This window comes from Periplaneta americana, chromosome 1, assembly GCF_040183065.1.
Source record: "Periplaneta americana isolate PAMFEO1 chromosome 1, P.americana_PAMFEO1_priV1, whole genome shotgun sequence".
Classification (NCBI taxonomy): domain Eukaryota; kingdom Metazoa; phylum Arthropoda; class Insecta; order Blattodea; family Blattidae; genus Periplaneta; species Periplaneta americana.
Genome location: NC_091117.1, coordinates 184,828,266 through 184,849,772, shown reverse-complemented (window position 1 = coordinate 184,849,772; position 21,507 = coordinate 184,828,266). Strand labels below are relative to the sequence as shown.

The window sequence follows — 21,507 nt, the reverse complement described above, 5'->3', positions numbered from 1 at the left end:
CTGTCAATTTAAGGAAGCGTGTATTATGATTACAAATGATTGAAAGAGTTTAAGTTTTGTCTATAAATATGCAGAAATTTGATCCGAACAAATGTAACTTTTCGTTCTGCAAAAGAATTTTAAAATGTCACATTTCTTTGGAAAAAACTTAAGCACAAAACTTAAGGACACAACTAAAATTCTTTCAGTCATATGGCTTTCCAAAAATATGCTATGACATGGTTCACATAAAACAATTTTTTTTTCTCGAAAAGGTGGCAGAAACGAGCAAAATTGTATTAAACCTTTTTCTTTGAAATACCTATCTCAAAGAATAACCCCCGAAATTAATGATATTACTTACGGTTCATCCTGTATAGCATACATATATACACTAAATACATACATACGCACATACAGGGATATCATTTTATTTTTACTTCAATTTTTATTGTACCTGAGTTTTTGAATGTACTTCACTCCCACCCCTTCTACTAATGAAGTTCAACCGTCCTCCACACAAATCCAAGACCGCATATACTGTCACAGTAGCCTTACGGTCACAGTAAACAGTACAGTACGTCCCAAAAATATGTTCGCGTTTTCCAGTGACGAAAGAGCTTTCAATATTGAATCATTTTCGGACAGGTACTGTCGTCCATTTGCCTGCGTCGTATCCGGGTTTCCACCATCAGCTTTTATTCGCCAGCTAGTGGCTGGGTTGTCTTAGCTCTTTTCTGAAAACATGAATTTCTGTTAGGAATTGGACGTCTACGTAATATTATACAACTATTTAAAATAATTTAAATGAAAGGGCCTCGTTAAGTAATTAACTGTCTCGTGATTTCCTCCCTTTCTACGACCCTACGACAAAACCACTTGGACGGGCAGTAGATAGCATGTCTGAGTAATTTTATCTTTTCGGATCGGGCAGAAGTGAAGATTTAATTTACAGTACGTAAGGTACTCTTTTATAAAGTAGGTACAGAATTATTTCAACATGAGTTACTAGTACGAAGGATGAAACTGGTACTTGAAATTAGGTGCAATAGTCTATACTGTTCTCCAACCAGGAGATCAACCGTGAAAGGTATGTGCTTACTATTGCCTCATCTGTTGGAACGAAGTAGATAAATAATATTACCGTTATAACGTCAGTTTAAAAACCATGCGCTAACCTGCATATGTTATTTCCTGTATGAAGAGATTAAAACACCAGGAGATTAACTGTGATCTAATTTTGTAACTAGGTTAGTATCAATATGTCTGTATCAATGTTATAGTTTGTGCTGTGAGAGCTAGCCTATAGAAATAAGAGTACCCACATGTGTGACCTTATGACATCTTATGACATCAACATTCATTCACAGCATTACCCCCCTTCGTCTCACCCGGCGGAGACTTTCTCGTGGTTGGAGAATAGTAGTGCGATAATATGCACAAAAGAACTGAAGACTATATCGAAATAAACGTCCACCATTTAAAAAAAAATGTGTTTAAATATCCATATTATGATTATTTTTAAATTTAACTTCATTCTCTATATTGTACGCTAATGTGCTGTAGATAGTATAATATACACTGCATAATGAATACGTCCATATGGACAGCTCACTTCGTGAGTAAAAACACTCATTGTTAATACTTACTTACTTCCTAATTATGTCAGGTGAAGAATACAATGCGTGCAGTTCTGTGTTGTGTAACTTTCTCCATTCTCCTGTAACTTCATCCCGCTTAGCCCCAAATATTTTCCTAAGCACCTTATTCTCAAACACCCTTAACCTATGTTCCCCTCTCAGAGTGAGAGCTCTTTTCCAATAGTTGGTCTAAAAATATCCTCCCGTCCTACTTTAGCGTTGAAATCCCCCAATAAAATTTTCATGTGATATCTAGGGAACTGATCAAAAGTATGTTCCAATTCTTCATAGAAGCTATCCTTTATATGGTCGTCTTTCTCTTCTGTAGGAGCGTGAGCATTTATAACAATGATGTCGCACCATCTACCCTTAAGTACTAAATATGATAACCTGTCACTGATAAATTCGACCTTTTTTACTGCTGATTTTATTCTTTTATGAACAAAGAATACTGTTCCTAATTGGTGATTATTGTTTCCTTCCCCATAATACAACAAGTAATCTCCTATTTGTGATATGCCATTCCCATCTAACCTAACCTCTTGTACTCCCACGAAGTCTATTCTATATCTAGCTAGTTCTTTTGCTACTAATGTTATCCCTCCTGTTCTATAGAGACTAGTTACGTTCCAAGTGCCAAATCTGAAAACCTTAATCCTTTGCTGTGGTCGTGCCAGAGAATCAGTCCTATTCCGAGGCTTATTGTAGGGATTCGTAACAAGCTGTTTTTTACGGTGATGGGTTGTTAGCCCTTCGCCCAACCCCCAAGCTGGAGGACCACCCCTTATCGGCTGTCCACGACTGCTTATTCAATATAATCGCAGCTACGCTCCATATCTGGAGGCCGTCTCCTCTATCCGCAACTTGAGGACGCGCCATGTTAGTACTATATCTATTTTGATTAAACAAAAACCTAATGAAAATGATCAAACTGAAAAGAGCAATATTTCCTAGTTTACGTAAATGGATGAACTACTTTTCTTCCCTCCTGTACCTAGTAAAGTGGTTTGTTTGTATATTACGCAAGTATCATCGAACTCCAGTCGTGGAAGGGGATAGCAAACGGCGTTGATCCAGAGGTATAGGCAAGTTAATATTAAAAATGTTAGTAAAAATAAAATGATGTCCCTGTATTATTAGCATTATCATTATTATTGTTACTATTTATTATTATTATTATTATTATTATTATTATTATTATTATTATTACACTCTTACATTCTATGCTATTGCATTAGTAAACAATAATTAATTGTAATTTATTGCCTGGAGATCGATTTGGCAGGCGGAAGGTCCGAATTTATAACATACAATTCACAACAAGTTTTTATTGAAGGCATAACGAGTCTAGATAATAATATTGCACTGGCGAAACAGAATCGACGCCCAGTGATTATCATCCGCTCCAAGTGTTTAACAGCTATGAAAGCCCATGCCACTATTTATTATGAGATGTGAAGACACTGAGGCGGCGTGTCAGTCTGCTCTTTAAAAGCTTTGGCAGACATGAAACATTGTTAATGGCGTGCTTCTTTTATTTATACATTTGTGACGAAGTCAAGGTTTACAATAATGCTGTCACTTGTATACATTTCTCACTATCCCTCTTTCCACACACTGCCCTCTGTATTAAATCTACTCCATATGTCTTTCAAGTCTGAAAGAAGGTCAACTACTGCACTGGCGAAAACTATCTAAAGAACATACTCTATAAATGGCATTACTAGCTATATCGCATATTTTAATTCCGAAGAAAGCAATTTGTTAGCACTTCACTATACTTGAGTTAGTTCTTAAGTCTTCTGTCCGCTCCTAGTGAGATTAAAGTAAGGTAATTCCGGGAGAGTTGCCCCACTTAAAGTTTATATCGTTTAAAAATTAAACAAACCAAAGCAGATATTTTATTCATGTGTTATAGCAAGTGAAATATATAAAAGATTTATGTAAAATATGAAACAATCGATGATTCGTACACAATAAGTGGTAAAATAAAAATTAATCAGATACGACGTCACTGAAATATACATACATATAGGGGAGAGATGCCCCGCTGTGGTAATTGCCAAATTAAACTATTAATTTGACTATTACACTCTTACTACGTCATACTACTTTTGACCAATAAAACGGTACGAAAGGACGTATTTCAACCAATCATGGCTGCTTATCGCACAATTTTATCGCGTCCCTAGCATTTGTTTAATTTTATCGCGTCCCTAGCATTTGTTTAATTTTATCGCGTCCCTAGCATTTGTTTCTTTGTCTACCAACATTTGAAACTGCGCTGGTCTGGACGTCAAAATACATATAAAATTACAAACTACTCCAGTCGATGCACAGCAGTTTCAAATATGACTCGCATTGGCATTCAAGAACAAGAATTAATAAAAATCACTGATCATACCTATGCATCTTCTGAAATCCGATTTACAAATAAATGAAGAGCACCATTCGGAAATCCTGAATAAGTTGAATACACCATGTAGGCCTAAATCAACGAGTTCCACTTCTATTATGCACACGTCCAATATAACATCAATTGAACCACCAACCACATTCAAATTTGAAAATTGTACATTCAATAATTATTCCTTTTAAAATTATTCATTCGGAAATTCTGAATATGTTGAATACACCATGTAGGCCTAAATCAACGAGTTCCACTTCTATTACGCACACGTCCAATATAACATCAATGGAACCACCAACCACATTCAAATTTGAAAATTGTACATTCAATAATTATTCCTTTTAAAATTATTCATGTTTATTTTTTATGTCATCGTCGTTAATTAAAACTTTTCTAACACTTGTGTATATTAGTTAGGTTATGTTATAGCTTCTGCTCTGAGAGGATAAAAAGAACTTCTGCTATATGATATTATGGATAGTCACATATCAGAGATTGTTTAATATTAAGATTTATTGAATAGTAATCATTACAATGTCTTTATAAAGACACTACTGCCATCTAGCATGCATCTAGCGTAATATTTGTAATGTTGAGATGGTACAATAATACATTTGAAGACAGTTGTATTTTCGTAGGTCAATTAATATTTTATTGTATTGGAGTACTTCGTTACTTCTAATCTTTATATACTTTCTTCTAATCGTGTAATAGTCAATTAAATCCCACTCGAGTTTTGATTTTCTCTAGATAAATCTGCTCGTGTTCCACTCGCAGATTTATCGATACAATCAAAACGTCTAGTGAGGTTACTGTTGATAAATAACACTCTAAATAATGCTGCTTATTTTATTTTTGCAATAAGTTCATTTTCTGAGCTCATTTTTCAGTGCGACCACACATATGGCACTTAGCCCACATGTTGTGAAACTTCTTGCAGAAAAGTCACTGAATCCAATCAACCACTTCCTTTATTTGATAATAATTCTCAAGGCACTCAACAAAGTAGGAACTATCTACTTTGTTTCATTTGACGACACTCTCTTCATATTTTCTCCAAAAGTGTCTTTTATAGCTACTAGATTTTGAAGAATTTGACTTTGAGTTTTTTTTGGAACTGGGAGGCTTTCAAAGATGGCGTTTCCATTTTTCCTCCATCTGTAACGCGTTCTACCGATCGCTTTCTTTTGTTCACAGCAAAATATATTGCTGGCACATAGTTTATTTCATGAAGGGATTTGAAAGGAGTCGCTGTCGCTGAATTTGCCATTGTGGCACTTGAGCCGAAATTACAACTTATTATCCCGTTATCATTAGAACTTGTAGCCGATAAAGTTTTCTTTTCTTTGAGATTTCCTGAAGAGGCACAGCTGTGTTGTTGATTGATGCATCATAAATACTGAAGAGGTGCTCAGGAACTGCATCTGGATTGGAAGGATAGAAACCTCTGGCTCGAAATCCAAATGACCTCTCTATTACTACAACGCAGCATTTATCCAGCTTCCTAGATGGATAATCAGGCTTGCTTTTTATAAGCCATCCATTGCTGTGATTCTCTTCTTGAAATAATGTTTGAGAGACTTAAAATGTGAGCGATCAAGAGACTGAGGTGCCTGAATTGCATAGGTTGGTAGGCAAACAATTGTGATTCATTATCCTCATTCTAGCATTTTATGTTATCTAAATGTGCTGAATGTTCATCCAGAATTAAGAGAATCTCGCCAGGATTTTTTCTTGGAGTAAAATGTTCCTTCAATCCCTTCATAAATAATTCTGATGGAACATAGGATGACTTTGGATTCTATATTTTTGCTTGTAACTTCCGACTCAGTCATTTCTGGACCAAGGTTCCTTATCTCAAATTGATACATGTGTCCTTCCCCATCATCCCTGAAAGTTTGTAACACTAGCCCGGAAACACCCTGTACATTGCAAGTATTAGACCTACCTGAAATAGTATAATATGTTCTCACGTGAGAGTTAATTCATTATAAAAAGTAAATCTGATATAACGTTAATACAAATTAATTTTATTTCCTAGAATACATCTACCTAGACATACAAAATAGGATAATAAATAAAATAAGTAAATAAATAAATAAATAAATAAGTAAATGAATAAATTAAATAAATATTAGGGCCTACTTTAAACTATATAACAATATCCTTAAAGTAATATTTGCGCCGTTTTCAAGGCAACACATGTTACTTTATAAAATATGGCGTCTGAATTTATTGACTTTTTTTAAATATAATAACAAAATATTGTTAATTACTTTTTGAAATCCTGTTAATCATGAACATTTTAACTTGCCTAGTAGCAAATTTAATATTATATACAAGTTAATGACATGCTTCGTTACTTCTCACTCAAGATTTAACTTTCAGAAGCAACAATTTTTACAAATATACATCCCAATTTATTAATCATTGTTTTTTTTACAATTATTGACTTATGGGGTTAAAAAATAACGGATACAAATATTATAAAGAGACAATAAATTAATGATTTACGTAGGCTAAATGAAGACAAACCAATTCGCCTTCGGTCATTGTTTTCAACATGGACTCATGCTCCATCGTTCAATGTAAGTTATACTTGGGAATTAAGTAAAGACATTCATCTGCTGAGTTATCGTTATTAGTGAACCAGTCATCATAAACTTTTATTACGTTACGACAATAAGCATAACGACATTTTAATCTGCGTCAAAATAGCGACGCGTCGTGCCAGCGAGACGGGTGCAGCGTTCACATGCCTGGCGATTCGGTCAGGGTCAAGGGTCAATGTTTGGACCACTGTCTTCAAGAAGAAGCTGCTTGATGAGCGTCTTCACACTGCAGCGGGACACACTGTAACGAGTACAATACAATACAAGTCTTTATTCACTTGTGATTAGTATATCAGGGCTGTCCAAACAACCTAGTTCTCTATGACGAAAGGACGGGTCATTTAGTCTTCTTCGTCACCAATCAACATACGATAAACCGTACAGCATAGGTTCACTCGCCAGTTGCGGCTTTACAAAGCATAAATTCGTTTAAAAATCATCTCCTCGTAGTTTCCTCTGCTAACATTCCGTTTATTGGAAACAGAAATCGATATGCCTTATGTCGCTTTAATTTTCATCTGTAAATTTATACATAAAGTTCGTGATATTTAATTTATCTACAGTCTTACTAATAAACCGTGTATAGTTTTTATACGAGACTTATGCAGAGTTGAGACAGAAAACGTTACTAATAAACAGTGCATAAGCGATGGCTGTATAAACAGCCTGTAACTATATAATGGAAATTGCTTTGCAGTAGTTATATACACGAAACCCCCTGTTTAAGCGTTGTATATAGAGAAAAAATGGCCGTCCTTCTAACAACTGTTCGTATCGACTGTCATTTTATGATGGTGGTTGCCTTGTAACCACAGAAGAACAAACCAAAGAGCACAAAATAATTAGAATAATATTGCTGTAGCTGTGCTCTTTGACCAAAATATACAGAGGTGTGAAAATTATTAGAATAATCTTAATTTTAAAGGTTTTTTAATAGTTCCTTCACAAATATTAATTGAATTTACGAATATTGATATATATTACTATACTGATGTAGGATATATTTACTACTAACAATGCTGGAAAGCATTGTTGTACATTGGTATTTTTCTTATTTTACAATTGTTATGGGAATTCAGAAATTATTATATTATGTTGGCGGAATTGGAAACATAAAAAATTATATGCACAAAACAGATGTATACGTTCATTTGAACCTTCACAACAATGTAAACGCAAAGAACAATTTGTTTAAAGCATTTCTTAATTAATTTTTGATGTTTCCAATTCCGCCAACATAATATAATAATTTATGAATTACCATAACAATTGTAAAATAAGAAAAATACCAATGTACAGCAATGCTTTCCGGCATTGTTAGTAGTAAATAGCTATATCCTACATCAATATAGTAATATTATATACCAATATTCATCAATTCAATGAATATTTGTGAAGGAACTATTAAAAAACCTTCAAAATTAAGATTATTCTAATAATTTTCACACCTCTGTAATGTGGTAATCGAACAGAGCCAGTTGTGCTATCGATACTTAAAACGGCACACTAGAGCACTCTATCGGATGCAATAGAGAACCTCAGATATTCTATTACCTTTCGTAATGAAGTAATGACGAAACTATGACGTAGCTGTGTAACAGTTGTATTGTTATACACGACGTATATAGTGATTATTAGTAAGGAAATTACACACGAATTATAAACAAGCTACTCATTGTATAAGAATAAGACAGTTAAACGTCTGTATATAGAGTTTTTATTAGTAAGACCGCTAGTGTTCTTTTTTATTTCCTCGACGTTAAAGTAAAGTTTAATCAATCCATGGTTAAAATAATATCATTTCTGCTGCGTGTGTTGTAATATTCATGCGACGAGTCCAAACTTTTGAACGAGAGTTCAACGCCAAAAGTTATGTAATATTTTTATGTTTGTGGTATTTTTTTCCAGTAAAATTCTAATTGTTTAAACTTATCAATTTTATTGAAAAATACATAATTCTTGTATGTTGAATGAAACAGCCCAAGTAATTGGAAATCTGTTATATCATACTTCCTTCCAAAATTATTTTGTTCTCGTAAGTGATATTTGTTTATTGAGTTTTTTTCAGTTGTAATTCCACTAAGGGTATTTATACATTTGGAATGAATTAGAAAACTTGTTGCAGATTTACAATTCGACAATTAGAAGAAATTTGGGAAGATAAGGTAGAAAATACGTCCTGGAGAGCCCAACTACAATATTGTTGTTGCTGCTACTCATGCTGAAGAACAAAGGTCATATAAATATTATTACATTTTATTCCACGCACGGTCAACAATGTACTCAAGCGCACAATGAAGAGGAAGCGACTATGGCCTGTAGGACTACGTAGTTTTGACAAAAGTGATGTTCAAATCGTCGAAATCAACACATCACTTCTGTCACTATAGCGGAGTGTTCACGCATCCCTGACCGAGGTCTTTGTCCACGACATAGCTACGAATTAGGGTGATTTTCCTATCCATTGAATACACAATACGAGACATCATGCTGTCTAGCCTTCCCTTTCACTTGAATTTCCGCTTTTTCTAAGACCCGCCCTCTCGAAATCATGTGCCTCCCCACAACTCTTCATTATATTTGAACAGAGCCGACAAATACGATGGGTCATGGGCGTGGTAACCATCTCGGCGAGGATAATTCCTAAGAACACAGCGGGTCACAGAGGTAATCTCGAGCGGAGAGGAAGGGTTGGGTTTCAGAGATAATGCTGTGTGTTTTGGAGGTCAGCTCGAACGTTAATAACTAAAACAAATAATATTAGAACTTTCGTATACGTATAATATTTGTTTTGGGATGAAATTCACATACCAAAAAAATCTCAATTGTATTAAATAAATCGAAAAGAATGACTAAAAATGCAATTGTTAAAAAAAATACGAATTAAAAAATTATCTCTGATCATCATCATCATCATCATCATAGCAAGCGGCTTATCTCAGTCGGCTAAGACGCTTGCCTGCCGATCCTGAGTTGCGCTCGGGCGCGAGTTCGATTCCCGATTGGGCTGATTACCTACTTGGATTTTTTCCGAGGTTTTCCGTAACAGTTAGGCGCATGCCAGGTAATCTATAGCAAATCTCCGGCCTCATCTCGTCAAATACTACCTCGCTATCACCAATTCCATCGATACTAAATGAACTCGCAGTTGATACATCGTCGTTAAATAACCAAGTAAAAAAAATCGTCATCATGATCACAGAACTTCTATGGTTTAGGTCTTTTTAAGTCTCTTCCGTCTAAAAATGCTCATGAAGGTAGTCTTGTTCCTTCCACCTTTGTCGAGGTCGTTCCAGATCTCTCCTTCCTATGGGGTGCCAACTTGGGAATCCTTCTATTCAAATATGTCGCTTATCGTGAAAAATCTAGGAATATATTCTGATAACGAATTAACTTAAGTTGCAATTATCAAGTAAAGCACACTTGTAAAAAATCTGCTCATCTATTCACTCGTTAACCCGGTTCAAGTATTTCTTCCCCGCGCCACTGAAACAAACATTATTTCAAACACTCGTAATGCCGCACTTTGACTATTGTGACGTGTTGTTCACTGACTTAAGCACTGAACTCTCGAGCAAATTACAACGTGTTCATAACATGTGTGCAATGTCCGACGAATCCGACGATACAATCACATTTCACCATTTTTCGAATCTTTATCTTGGCTCAGACTCAACGACCGCAGGACTTTATATTTTGCTCCCCCCAGCAATATTGCGAGGGAACAACGATAGAGAAAATATTACAAATATGGAATACCGCTTTGTTTTTTTTTCGTTCTGGAGCCTACATGTTTTGAATACTGAACGTAAAGTATCGTCCTGTCCCTTGTGAATGGTACAACGGACTTAGTAGTTCATAAGTTGTTATAAAAATAATTTCTTCATAAAATGAAGGTACAAACATGGAATGCTATTAACAAGTTAAAAGATTGCAAAGTCAAAATGGTCTCTTCTAAGAAAAGCACAGAACAAGCATTCAACATCTTCATTAGAAAGTGATTTGTCAATCGTAATACTGAATCGAGATGAATCGCCTCTCACGTCTTTGCTCAAACTTGTTTTATGGTTTCTTGCATTGCCTTTTCATTCCACTGTTTTATAAGTCTGTTGGAAGGTGAGGTTTTCCCTCCTGCTACAGGTGCCAACACTAGTAATTAAACAGAAAACCAGGGTATAAAGATGGAATACTAATAATACTAGTATTTCATATTTGTGACACACTGATGTTGGTTTTTAGTAGGTTATTTTACGACGCTGTATCAACATCTCAGGTTATTTAGCATCTGAATGAGATGAAGGTGAGGGATCCAGCACCGATAGTTGCCTAGCATTTGCTCATATTTGATTGAGGGAAAACCCCAGAAAAAAATATCAACCAGGCAACTTGCCCCAACCGGGATTCGAACCCGGGCCACCTGGTTTTGCGGCCAGACGCGCTAACCGTTACTCCACAGGTGTGGCACTGATGATGTAAGTCATAACCTCAAAAAACATCATTTAAAAACGAAATAAATTAAGGGTATATGTAAGTGAACGACCACAAATATTATCAGAAAATGCATGCTCTATATTTCTAAAATTTTATAAGGAAATTAACTCACAATTGGACAGAAATTACAAGGTACCACAACAAGACTTATTAGAACTTATATATCTGATAAAAGTATAAAAGAGGTTACTAATAATATTTTTTAGAATTAACTTTTTGCTTTAAATTAAATTTTATAAAATTTGAAAATTTTTCACACATATTATTTCATAACTCCACAACCATTAGAGACAGAATTTTGAAATTTTGTACACTGATTTAACTTACATTTATGCAAAACGTAGACTACAATAATGTCGATTTCTTTGAAAATAGAAGAATTAGGTCACAAAACATTATGTAAATTTTAATATATTTTATATAAGACAAATAAAAAATTAATTGTATTAAAATAAAGAACTCTACATGTCTGAGAGTAGTCTACTTCTCAGAAATAAGTGTTTATTACATACAGGAAAAATATTAAAGATGTCAGGTAGACCATAACAATGTTATGGTTACCAAATGATGTAAGTGCAGAATTTTTTTGTTTTTTTTTTTTTCATACTTTGATAAAATTGGTTTGAAAAATATTATTAGTAACCCTTTTTGTAATTTTTATCAGATATTTAAGTTCTAATAAGTCTTGTTGTGGTACCTTGTAAGTTTTGTCCAATTGTGATTTCATTTCTTTATAAAATTTTAGAAATTTAGAGCCTGCATTTCTGATAATATTTGTGGTCGTTCACGTACATATACCCTTAAACATACATTGCTATAAACGTAGATTCTGTCTCTTTAAGAATATATATCATTAATATTTCTAACATTGAGGAAGAACAATGTATATTCAAGAAAAGAACTGACCGCCAAATTTTTCACTTTCCTCGAAAAAGCAATAATGAATACGTTTCAACAGTTCAGCTTCTAAATGCAAACTAATACATTCCCGCGAAAGAGAGTATCAGTGCGTAATAACCTGGAAAGCTTCCGCTAGAATACAATTCGTCTCAGATCGCATATCACACTACTTCATATCTGTTCCCCCTATTTCATATCTGTAACATTTCCTCTACACATATGAGCAATCTCCCAAAAGAAATGTGGAATTCAGTTTTGTCGGTTATCCATCTGTTAAATACCGAGTGAAGTCCCAAGTCGTCAAGCTATAGATCTTTCAATTCTCACAACAAAAATGATGTCTTTTCCAGGCAGCACCACACAGCGTTGTGGGATTGCCTTTCAATGAGCCAATAATTCTCAAGCCTTGAAGAAATGACACTAATAAATGAAACGTCGCGGATTTTACATGGGTTGACGCATGCAACCGAGAATTCACTATAATATTACACTTTGGGAAAACATTGAATAAAATCCATCAGGCACAGTTTCTGAACCTTTCTAGACCGCTTGTTCTTCTTTACGTGACAGAGTCAAGTATAAACCGCACTGCATCGTGTGCTTCCAATATGTTTTAGGGAAATTAATATCTGGATAATTATACATGTGAATAAAAGTTTCAGACAATAATTGTGATTTAATGTGATCTATATACATTAATTTGAAATTTATATAATTCTAGACGTATGGGAGATAAGAAAACAGTGACATATCACATACAAATACATGTACCAAGATAATCTTGTGTGTTATATTGTCAATTTTATATTATCGATATCCGCCAAAATCTTTTTCGTATAAATAATATTTATTTATCTTTATATCTAAGGTCTAAATAGGGTATATTACACACTTAATTACAAATAGCTTTTAAAGAAACCGAAGGTTCATTGCCGCCCTCAAATAAGCCCGCCATCGGTCCCTATCCTGAGCAAGATTAATCCAGTCCTACCATCATATACCACCTCCCTCAAATGCATTTTTATATTACCTCCCATCTACGTTTCTGCCTCCCTAAAGGTCTTCCTGCTTCCAACAAGGGCTAATACTTTACATGCATTTCTGGATTCACCCATACGTGCTAAATTTTTTAAAGATGTATAAACACCTTCCGTAAATTTGTAAGAATTTAAAACTCAGGTAAAAACAAATTCATATTTTTACAATAGAAATTTTCTCGTAATACCTGGTGATACACCCGACTGATACAATAGGTAAATCGAAGAATGTGCGACAAGAGTAATGATAAGATAAGGCGGGAAACAAGAGGAATATAAACTTAAAAATATGCACGATTTCTTGTCCTTCTAAAATGTCTTGGTTTAGTAGATTGAGTTTGAGTCTAAAGAATGCAACAAAACTGTACAACGTGATCTGTTGTTGTGACGAGAATCCGATCCCTCGCATACCGGTAGGACATCATGTCACAAACATGTTCATATCTGGGTATTTCTCACAAAGTAAATATTATTCAACGTCTTGAAAACGGCGCAAATATTAAGGATATTGCTGGAGATGTTAAGGTAATATTTATTTATTTCTCTATTTATATATCTTATCTTATTCATTTACTTGTTTATTTATTAATTGATCTACTTACTTATTATTTTATTCAAAGAAAAATGCAAAATTGTAAAATTGTAAAAATTGTAAAATATTGTAAAAATTGTAAAAAATTGTAATTGTAATCTTGTAAAATTTTGACTTGTTCCACATCTTAAAGCTTCATTGCTAATATAAGATCTATGGAAAATAATACATTAAAAATAAATATATGCTAGGAAATAAAATTAATTTACATTAACGTTGTATCAGATTCACTTTTTATAATGAATTAAGAACTCTTAAATAATCCATTCCCGTATGATCGAATTTTACTGTCCATAACATTCCTTGACTTTCATGCTCTACCTAAACATTATGCTTGTCCAAATCAAGATTTCAGGTATAACTCCCTGTAAAGTTGATTTGAATAATTTCGAGGGAAAAATTGTTCCGGAGCCGGGTATCGAACCCGGGACCTTTGGTTTAACGTACCAACGCTCTACCACTGAGCTACTCGGGAACTCTAACCGACACCGATCCAATTTTTCCTTCTATATCCACAGACCTCAAAGTGGGCTGACAACCGTCAAGCAACCAACTTCGAGTGCACACTAACTCCGTGTGACTTAAATTGTGGTTTTCTGTTAACGAACGGTGACGTGTATTATGCAAATTATTCAAATCAACTTTACAGGGTATACCTGAAATCTTGATTTGCATAATACACGTCACTGTTCGTTAACAGAAAACCACAATTTAAGTCACACGGAGTTAGTGTGCACTCGAAGTTGATTGCTTGACGGTTGTCAGCCCACTTTGAGGTCTGTGGATATAGAAGGAAAAATTGGATCGGTGTCGGTTAGAGTTCCCGAGTAGCTCAGTGGTAGAGCGTTGGTACGTTAAACCAAAGGTCCCGGGTTCGATACCCGGCTCCGGAACAATTTTTCCCTCGAAATTATTCATTATGCTTGTCGATTGCAGGGTACTTGCTCCGCGTGTTATACCTAAGTAGGTAAACATTGACTTTCTTCTATATCGACGGGGCAGTGTAGTCCCAAACCTGTTGATTACTGTTCGCCCTGTGGGCAATCATGAAGGAATGAAAAGGGGGAAAAAAAAAGCAGGAGGAGGAGGAAGAGGTAGCTATTCAGCAAAGTAAATTACACTTACAGCTCTTTGCACAAGCAGAAATAGAAGATCCTGTTGAAGTTACTTCTCTAGCAAGGCGTATAGTAGGCCTGTTACATTTTGGAACTTTACTTTCTGGCTTGTCCCCATATTAAAGTTGTAAGACTCTGATAAAGAAGTCAATAATTATAACAGTTTTAAGAATCAGCAAGCGAAGCTGCAACCGCTAATACAGCGAGTCATATGTATGATTTCACCTGATGCTTAGCGAGATGAAGAGTTGACACGTTCGGAGTACATGACACGTGTAAGTGGAAGCACACTTGTAGTACTTGCATGGTAACACTGTTTCAAGACGCCTCAAACAGTCCACAGTGACTCAGAGGGAGAATCACAAAAAACTCAAGATGAAGTAAATAAAAAACAAATGAAGAGAGGACAAGGCCATGTCAGAGGTCACGAGGGAAGTAGAGGAGCTTGAGAAATACAAGTAGAGGCTTCAGGGAAAGTTTCACAATAAAAGAAAAATTTATTTTTGAAAAATGTTTGTTTTTCTAGTAAAACGATCCGTTAAATAAGTATTTGCATGCTGTGTCGTATCTGGGTACACATTGCAAGTGTCATTTAAACAGAGTTTGTTTCTATTCTGCGCTAAAATTGCCTTTGAGGAAAATCAACCATATTAGTAGACAGACTTATTAAACGGTCTATAGTTTTAAAAAATGGGAAATTTTGAATCAGATGACCTTAGTTCGATTCCCGGAAGGCAAGTAAATTTAAAAGCATGTTCTTTACACTGTGTTTCGCCTTACGCGAAGCACACCACATGGCCAGGGAGTTCCGGTAGTAATTTCTGTTCACTGCTGACTATTAATCATTACAAGAACGAAAGTACAACGCAGTGGAGGTCCGATCCTACAAGTAACTTATATTTAATATTTTAGGAGAAAAATTCGCTCCGGCGCGGGGATCGAACCCGGGCCCTTGGTTCTACGTACCAAGCGCTCTGACCACTGAGCTACGCCGAATTCAATCCATAGCACCGGACCGAACTCTCCTCCTTCGATGTAGGACAAATTAATATATCTATAATATTCTCTCAGCTAGCAGTGCATAATAACTGCGGATTCCCGGCCAACAAGTCACTCAGCTGAGTGCGCTCCTAGTATAACGGCAGTTGAGATTGGATATACGTCAACATATATATATATATATATATATATATATATATATATATATATGCCTAACTTGGAGTCAGGCCACAAAGGGAAACATCGAAGGAGGAGAGTTCGGTCCGGTGCTGTGGATTGAATTCGGCGTAGCTCAGTGGTCAGAGCGCTTGGTACGTAGAACCAAGGGACCGGGTTCGATCCCCGGCGCCGGAGAGAATTTTTCTCCTAAAATATTAAGTGTCAACATTACAGATAAATTCTGTAGGGCAAATTAATATATCTATAAGTAACTTATATGATGATGATGATGATGATGATGATGATGATGATGATGGTTGTGGTGGTGGTGGTGGTGATAATTTATGGAAGACAGATCAAACAGTCAATTACAATCATACAGAATTTTATGAAAATATATACTATAATTTATGAAACTGTCATATCTATTACAAAAAAAAGTGTATCTTCAACTTCTTCGAACGTATGTACCGGTAAAGCCTTGGGTTTTCTGAACCGACGCATGTGAGTTGCGAAAATCCGGACTACACGAGAGATAGTGAGTGGTTTCTATAGCCGTGAGGTGAGTGGTTTCTATGGCTGAGAGGTGCGAGGTCTGCGTACCTCTCGGACATAGAAACCACTCACCTCGTCGCCATAGAAACCACTCACCTCGCGGCTATAGAAGCCACTCACCTCGCGGCTATAGAAACCACTCACCTCGCGGCTATAGAAGCCACTCACTATCTTTCACATAGTCCGGATTTGTGCGAGGCGGATCTCGCACCTCGTAACTCGTATGCGTCGGTTCAGAAAAACCAAGTCTTAACTGTTTTCCACGCAGAGTTATAAAGAATTGAAGAGGTGGATTTCAAACTGGCCTAAGTGCAAATGACAAGTTATGAGAGAAATGACAAAAATTGATAAAATAAATTAAACGCCTTTAGATCCGTTTGAAAAAAAAATGCAGACACTAAGTCAAAACTTAGGATAGTCTGTTTAATAAATTTATACAGTTATACAATAGGCTTACAAAAGGACAAATTAAAACGTGAATAAACAAAGTTAAAATATAAAAAAGGATTTAGGACATTTTGGAAGTCATCTGTGATTATAAATGAATATGGTTGCATACAAAATGGAAAGTGTTCACAGAATAAATTATTAAGATAAAAGGAACGGAACATTCCTTTGCCATTTTGAGTTATTTATTTTTATTTGGTGACAAATCGACTTTGTTTTTTGCAATAATTGCAACATAGCAGTAAATTCAGTAGCACATTCCAACTCATGGAACCACCGCTTCTTCGCAAAAAGTGAGAGAAAAATTAAAACAAACACTGCCTGCTACAAGATCAGCTCTGCAAAACGCTCTAGTCTCCGAGATATTCAGATCTTAATGTGAAGTACGTGTCTATATTTCGTGCCTTCTGAAGGATGAACTGGAAGGAATGGTGAACAGGAAAAGAGTTCGGTGCAGAAAAATAATACACTATGCCACGAGCCTATAATGGTAGTAATTAAGACGCGAGTATGTTTATGAAACGAGCGCAAGCGAGTTTCATCATTTTCATACGAGCGTCTTAATTACCATTATAGGAAGTTTCATACGACTTTTTATGCTCGACCATGTTTCTAACTTGAAATTATTCATAAGTATTCATATTATTCTTATCTGACTGGGGAGTGGGGTGACCTTGTGCAATGTCTCGTAAATTGTGAGATGTGCGCAGACGCGAAAGTATTGATTTTTTCCGAGGAACAAATGTCATTGACCTTGATATAATCTAGAGAGTAAAATGAACATTAATCTTGATATAACCTGGAAATTGATGTAGACATTGAAAAACGAGATGACAAATTGAATTTATTTGAATATTATTTACAATTAACGCTAATTATTATAGTAACAGAACATAACCTTCTGCGACAGTATTGGATTTCCAGCCTCCGTGACGTCTTTCGGTTGCATATCCGAGAATAATCGATACTTGCGCTTTCATATTTCTTTCTGATTGGTGGAAAACCTGAACTTTAATGAATAGGTGTACTTTAATGAGGTCCATTAAAGGGCTGCTACCAGGTGTATAATTAGTACACTTCGGCATGGTCGAGCATAATAGTACATTATGCAACGAGCCTATAATGATAGTAATTGAGGGGTTGGATGCAAGAAAGACACTTCTCCCAAATGCAAGTTTTGAGAAAATTGATGTTGAAAATTCAAACCGTAATAATGTTACCTATGCACTCCTTTACATTTTGGGTACTCCTGACCTCTGTGATCACAGTATTGAACTGAAACTTGGTGATCATGTACATAACAGATCAGAGAACACAATAAAGCGTTTTACTCAAAAAGGGCATATACTCGAAAATTCCCTTCTTGCACCCAGCCCCTCAATTAAGAATCGAGTATGGATATTTATGAAACGAGCGCAAGCGAGTTTCATAATTTTCATATGAGCTTCTTAATTACCATTATAGGCGAGTTTCATACGACTTTTTATGCTCGACCATATTTCTAACTTGAAATTACCGGTATTCAGATGTATACATATTATTTGTAACTGACAAGATCGGAAGTGACATTGTTCTAGGTCGTGAATTGTGAGATGTGCGCAGACGCCTAAGTATTGATTTTTTCCGAGGAACAATAATGTCATTGACCTTGTCGTAGTCCCGTTAAACTTGATAATATTATAATATTATAACCTTGATTATTGAATTCGACATTGAAAAACGAGATGGCAAATTGAATTTATTTTAAATATTATATTTTACAATTAACGCTAATTATTATAGTAACAGAACATAACCTTCTGCGGCAGTATTGGATTTCCAGCCACCGTGACTTTTCGCTAATTCTCTTTCGATTGCATATCCGAGAATAATAGATACTTGCGGTTTTATAACGGTACAAAGCTGACTTGTCATTGGCTGAGGTTTTATAACGGTACAAAGCTGACTCGTCATTGGCTGAACACCTGTACTTTAATGAGTAGGTGTACTTTAAGGACATGCATTAAAGGACTGCTACCAGATGTATAATTAGTACATTTCGGCATGGTCGAGCATAAAATAACAATTGATAGACGGCATTAAAATATATGGATCATATTATGTGGAGACTAAGAAGAAGGTAGGAAATAGTATTTATAGTAGCAGTATTTATAGAATCATCAGGAATTCTTATTATGTTATTTCCTGTTTCTATTTATATCTCAATATTTCCCAGCTGCAACAGCCAGACTAGCAACATTTTATCTAATAGGCTACAGGCCAACCTGCCGGTAAAACAAGATATACACAATTGAAAGAATGGCAAGACTGCAAAAATAGTCGCGAAAATAGTTGTGTTCGCATAGTGGGACGTCTACTTTAAAGCAAGGGTTCATAACCGCGACCACGCCTCATCCTGTCGAGGACGGAATATACTGTATATCAGATCGTGTTGCTGCATCAAGTGAGACTGCCGCTGCGATGCAAGTACGAAGCGACACGTCACGCATGTCCTCGCGGACAGTGACAGATTAAGGCAGGACGAACCTAAAGCAACAGCATTAAAGTCAAGGTCAACGTATGTATGTATGTATTTTTTTTTTTTTTGGTATATCAGCATTCTCCATTACATTGGAGTAATACTACATGCTTTACATAAAATATTACAATAATTTTTCAAATTAAAATTCAAATTTATTTACAACTAGCCGTACCCGTGCGCTCCGCTGCACCCGTTAGAAATATATATAAAGTAATTACATAATTAAAATAGGACGTTTGATCCAGGGAACATTCGTGTTTGATAGAAGGATAAATCGTTTAATATGTTACTTAATTTAAATTGTATTTAAAATATTAAAATGCGATCATTTTGATCCAGAGACCACTCATTTGGTGCAATGACAATTCCTTTAACATGTTATTAATTGTTATTACCAATTATTTTTGGAAAAGCGAAAATTAACAGAAAAATTTTGGCTACAGATTTATTATTATATTATATTATATTATATTATATTATATTATATTATATTATATTATATTATATTATGTAAAAAGTGTGTTGATAACGGATGTACTCGAATTAGAAAGTTTTTAATTTGTTGTGGGAGCTCTTGAATCTCAGGAGGAACAGCTTTTACAACAGCGCAACATAATCTGCTTGGCTCATTACCCAATTTTTTTGCATTGCATTTATTGCATATGTATTTTATGTATTTTAACACGATTCAATTGAGCATAGTTAAAATTTGAATTATAAAATAATGGATTGCTGAGCTAACGCACTATTACTGCATAGTAAATCAATACACTCTCGTTGTTCGTTAATTCTCTGAGATAAAAATGAATATGTTCATAAACATTATTTTAAGAAATACAGGAAATGAATATACAGAATAACCTATCAAGTTTTCTGTGCATAAGAAGCTATTTTAATCTTACCTGTCCTCAATTCACTCACAAGTTACTGTAATAACATTATAGCATGATGTCCATCCAGAGAAACTACACTTTCCAATGATGAAATAATTAATTATACAAATCGGTTAATTTAGCTTCCTATATTACTTCATACAAACACAGAAACATTGTCTGTAGGCTATGTTTCATAGCTTTCGATTGTTGTGTGCAAGGCCCTTATAGACGAAGTCATTTGTTTTTTATTTCAATACACCGCCTTAGATGGCAGTTATTTTAATTTTGAAACTCATTTATCTCATTAAATATCAGTCCTATCAAAATTTTTCAAAGAATAAAACTTATCAGAAATCATTTTTAAAGAAACGTTTGTTATGTAACATTTTTCACAAAAATTAATAATAAGCGAGATATTTCGATTTCTTTAATTCAGGCCCCCTTATAACCCCCCTTTTAAATAACGTATTTTGAATGTCATATAGCCTAAAATCTAAGTTACAAGGAACATAATTTATATTCTAATTTTCATCGAAATCCGTTCAGCCATTATCGCGTGAAAAGGTAACAAACATACAGACAGACATACAAACAAAAATAAAAAAAAAAGCGATTTTCGGTTTCAGGATTGTTAATTATACATGTTAACACCAATTATTTTTAGAAAATCGAAAATTACCACAAAAATTTTGGCTACAGATTTATTATTAGTATAGATTTACATTTGAAATGAATACATGTGAATAGATACCCGAAATGAGCATATGCTCGTGCTCGGGTACAGTCCAGTAGTCTACATAAAATTTTACAGGGATCAAATAATAATGCTGAAGATAGAAATAATAGTAACAATAATAATAATAATAATAATAATAATAATAAAAATAAAATAATCGTGACAGAAATGATACAAAGATTGTAATACAAAATAATTCATTAATAATAATAATAATAATAATAATAATAATAATAATGATAATAATAGTAATAATAATAATAATAATGATAATAATAATAATAATAATAGTGATAAAACAAAAATATTTACAATAATAAAATAAATACTAAGACGGATACAATAAAATATAAAACCACTAGCGAGAGTTAACACAACTTAAATAAGCATATAATAACCAAGAAAAAAATGACGAACTCGAAAATCAACAGAAAAGTTC

General features: G+C 34.6%; 1 protein-coding gene and 1 non-coding gene across 2 annotated transcripts in view; one reads left to right on the top strand and one right to left on the bottom strand.

Moving 5' to 3' along the window:
• The window catches only part of LOC138705118 (matrix metalloproteinase-2-like), a 672,465-nt gene that overhangs the window by 453,221 nt on the left and 197,737 nt on the right, over positions 1 to 21,507 (bottom strand). The gene's annotated exons all lie outside the window — the stretch shown is intronic.
• Positions 16,057 to 16,129, top strand: TRNAT-CGU (transfer RNA threonine (anticodon CGU)). Its single transcript has one exon. It is a non-coding gene; the product is annotated as a tRNA-Thr (tRNA).